This window comes from Bos indicus, chromosome 22 (assembly GCF_029378745.1).
Source record: "Bos indicus isolate NIAB-ARS_2022 breed Sahiwal x Tharparkar chromosome 22, NIAB-ARS_B.indTharparkar_mat_pri_1.0, whole genome shotgun sequence".
NCBI lineage: Eukaryota > Metazoa > Chordata > Mammalia > Artiodactyla > Bovidae > Bos > Bos indicus.
In genome coordinates this window covers 14274287-14278662 of record NC_091781.1, presented here as the reverse complement: position 1 = coordinate 14278662, position 4376 = coordinate 14274287, and positions in this window count along the sequence as shown.

Below are 4376 nucleotides of genomic sequence, written 5' to 3'. Positions count from 1 at the left end.
GTTGAGGGACATTCTAAAAATATCTGACCAGTACTCTTCAAAACTATCATGTTCATCAAAAACAAGGAAAATCTGAGAAACTATCACAGCCAAGAGGAGCCTTAAGGAGACACACTAAGTGTCATGTGGTATTTATTCTGGATGAGATTCTGGAACCAAAAAAGAGCATTCAGTAGAAACTTAGGATATCCGAATGAAATATGGACTTTAGTTAATAAGGTATCAATATTTTTTCATCATCAATATTTGCAACAAATGTACCACATTAATGTAAGATATTAATAATAGAGGAAATTGAGCGTAGGGCATATGAGAACTCTTCTACTATCTTTGCAATTTCTCAATAAATCTAAAACTATTCTAAAAAAGTTTATTTCAAAAATAGTGGTGAACATTGAAATTGGTATAATTTAAGGTCTAAATACGGAGAAGGCAATGGCAACCCACTCCAGTACTCTTGCCTGGAAAATCCCATGGATGGAGGAGCCTGGTAGGCTGCAGTCCATGGGGTCGCTAAGAGTCGGACACGACTGGGCGACTTCACTTTCACTTTTCACTTTCATGCATTGGAGGAGGAAATGGCAAGCCACTCCAGTGTTCTTGCCTGGAGAATCCCGGGGACAGTGGGGCCTGGTGGGCTGCCATCTATGGGGTCGTACAGAGTCGGACACGACTGAAGCGACTTAGCAGCAGCAGCAGCAAGGTATAAATAACTTTCAATAATATGATAAGAATGTTCAATGCATTGGTTATTAAAGAAAGTGAAAATGTTAGTCAAGCTCCTCTGTCCATGAAATTCTCCAGGCAACAATACTGGGGTGGGTTGCCATTCCCTTCTCCAAGGGATCTTCCCAACCGAGGGATCAAACCCAGGTCTCCTGCATTTCAGGTAGCTTCTTTACCGTCTGAGCCACCAGGAAAGCCCTACTAAAGTAAAGTATTATTTAAATGTTAACAAAATGAATGACAAATTAAAGTATAATTTCTACTAAATCTGGACTGTTAAGGGAGAGGGAAGAAGATGGAGAAAGGAGATCAGTTTAATGGCTTCATCCTGTGTAGTGTATGGTGTTGATGAAGAAATATGTTTTTTGTGTTTTTTTTAGATATCAGGGGTTATTGCTAGAGAAACTGAATAAGCTGTTGAACATCCAAATCAATGGAGGGGAACACTGATAAAGTATAATAAAGTCAAAACAAAATATGGTAAGAATAAGGGTCAGAGGAAACACTGAGAGGTAAATTTTCCTTTAGAAAGAAAAGACTCTCAGAGTGAAAAAACAAAGTCTAGCTTTCTGGTGTTTGCAAAAGACAATGATTTCTTTTTAAAAGTTGGAAGTAATGGGAAGAGCAAGAATACAACAAAACAATGGACAATAAGTTCAAAGAAAAAATAAAAAGAAAGCATAATATGGGAGCAGTGTCCTCAACTTCTGTACACCTGCCTTGCCTCAGTCAGCTCACATACAGCCTGAGTCCATAACACGCAGAACTACAGGGAGTTCTGCCCTTTTCCCCAGTAAACCTGAGGATCTGAAGAAACATTTACATGTTACGAAAATTCCTCCTGTTATTCTTGTCACTTCTTGTGCTTGCCTCCAAATGAGTGTTGCAGACCCCTCACCTCTGCAGAGCTCATCAGCCAATACCACTCAGAGGTCCTCCAGCTGTCCGCCTGAGCACAGCTAATACAAGACTGTCATGTTTAATTAGATTTGGCTAAAACCTATGGATAGTAAGTACACGTTAGCACAGTTAATCAGATGGAAAGACTCGATGTTGTGATATGTCATTTATCCCCAAATGAATCTGTGAATTTTATGTAATTCCAATCAAATACCAAAGACATATATATGACAATATATCCTAAAGTTCACATGGGAGAAAAATACATAAGAAAATATAAGACAATTAAAAAAACAATCAAGGGGTATTAATTTTGACCACAGGCGACATATAACATAAAGTGACAGTAATTAAGGGGTTATTTCTGTCATAGGAATTGCACAGAACTGAGAGTTGAAAAGCAGAATTATGTATCTGTGAGATTTTAATTTCATGGCTAACAACCCACTATTTTCCCCTTGTTATAATAATCTAGATTCTTCCCTTGGGCTTCCCTTGTGGCTCAGCTGGTAAAGAATCGGCCTGCAATGCGGGAGACCTAGGTTCGATCCCTGGGTTGGGAAGTTCCCCTGGAGAAGGGAAAGGCTACCCACTCCAGTATTCTGGTCTGGAGAATTCCATGGACTACACAGTCCATGGGGTTGCAAAGAGTCGGACACAACTGAGCGACTTTCACATTTCAGATTCTTCATTGTTGTTCAGTCACTAAGCCACGTCCGACTTGGCAAGCCCGTGGACTGTAGTATGTCAGGCTTCCTTGTCCTTCACTGTCTCCTGAAGTTTGCTCAAACTCATGTCCATTGATTCAGTGATGCCACCCAACCATCTTATCCTCTCTTGGCCTCTTCTCTTCCTGTCTTCAATCTTTCCTAGCATCAGGGTCCTTTTCAGTGAGTCGGCTCTTCTCATCATGTGGCCACAGTATTGGATCCTCGGCTTCAGCATCAGTCTTTCCAATGGATATCCAGGGTTGATTTCCTTTGGGATTGACTGGTTTGATCTCCTTGCTGTTCAAGAGACTCTCAAGAGTCTTTTCCAGCACCACAGTTCGAAAGCTTCAGTTCTTCAGCACTCTGCTTTCTTTATGGTCCATCTCTCACATACATGTATGATTACTGAAAAAACCATAGGTTGACTACTGGAAAAACCATAGGTTTGACTATATAGACCTTTGTTAGCAAAGTGATGTCTCTGCTTTCAAATACGGTGTTTAAGTTTGTCGTAGCTTTCCTTCCAAGGAGCAAGTGTCTTTTAATTTCATGGCTGCAGTCACTATCTGCAGTGATTTTGGAGCCCAAGAAAATAAAATCTGCCACTGTTTCCACTTTTTCTCCATCTATTTGCCATGAAGTGATGGGACCAGATGCCATGATCTTAGTTTTTGAATGTTGAGTTTTAAGCCAGCTTTTCACTCTCCTCTTTTCATCCTGGATAATCAAATAGAAATTGGGTTAGTGGAAGAAAACTGTAATAAGTTTAATTAACTCTATGGTGCCCATTGTGACACGGGTTTTAGGCAAAATCCTGCGACAAATCAGAGAAAGCACTTTTCAAAAAAATCACTTTTCTCTGAGTGTTCCAGTCAGTCTTCTCTAATTTCTTTTTAGTTTTTCTCCATTTTAAAAGAGATGGTTCTGGTAATATCTCCCTATGGGCCTTCCCTCATCCTTAGAAATTTCAAAATTAACAGCTACCACCAAAACATTCAGCAGTTTTTTTTTTTAAGTTATGAAAAATCTAAAATGTAAAAATAGAATTGTATAGTGAGCTCTATGCATTCACTGCCAGCTTCAACAGTTATCAATGCAGAACCAATCCATCTCTAGCCTCACCCAATCCCCTCATCTCTTGAATTACTTTGAAGCAAATCCCAATGTCAGACATCACATGATTTCCCTCATAAACATCAGGGTTACAACTGGGGCTAAGATTAGAGTCAGGGCTAAGGTTAGGTCTAGGGTTGCAACAGAGTGAGTTTTAGGGTTATGGCTTGGGCTTGGTTCAGGGCATTTGTTAACCTTAGGACAGAGAGAGCCCTAGGGCAGAGGTAGGCTACATCCACATCCAGGGTTATAATTACGATTAGGGTTAAGGCCAGTGGAATCCTCATATGATGAATGTAGCACCTGTTCTTGATTTCACATTCAGGTTTTCTTTACCTGGCTGTGGCTCATCCTCCATTCACTTCCCTCTCCTGAAATTTACTCTTAACTGCTATAACCCTAGTGCTGGAAATCAGGCTGCCCATCTCTTGTAGCCTGCAGTCACAGTTTGACTGCTGTAGGCATTCTCAAGTGACACCTTGCCTCGAAGTGGGACCAAAATCTGTGTGCAAGTTACGGTTCCAGCTCCCAGCAGGTACAGGCCAAATATAGTCTCCACTGCCTTGCTCTTCCCGTGCCCTGTGCTGTTGCCCTCACTGCCCTTGCCTACAGGCACTTTCCCAGTAAACCACATGCACAGAAATCCCCTTCTCAGCTTCATTTTCTGGGCAACTCAACCTAAGACAGTGATCAACAACCCAAACGTAGGAAGAAAGGAGATGAATGTTCTGAGCTGTCAAAAATTGACAATCGCCTGCTTATCTTAATAAAAGGAAACAAGATGCATAACTTCCATTGACTACATTTTCCTACTCCAGGGACAATCTTTTTTTCTCTCGTCTTCCAGTAAGCTCAAGAAGTCAGAATCCTATTTTTTTGTTCACTGCTTTAGCCTCAGGAGCTAATGTAGCGCCTGACATATGGGGG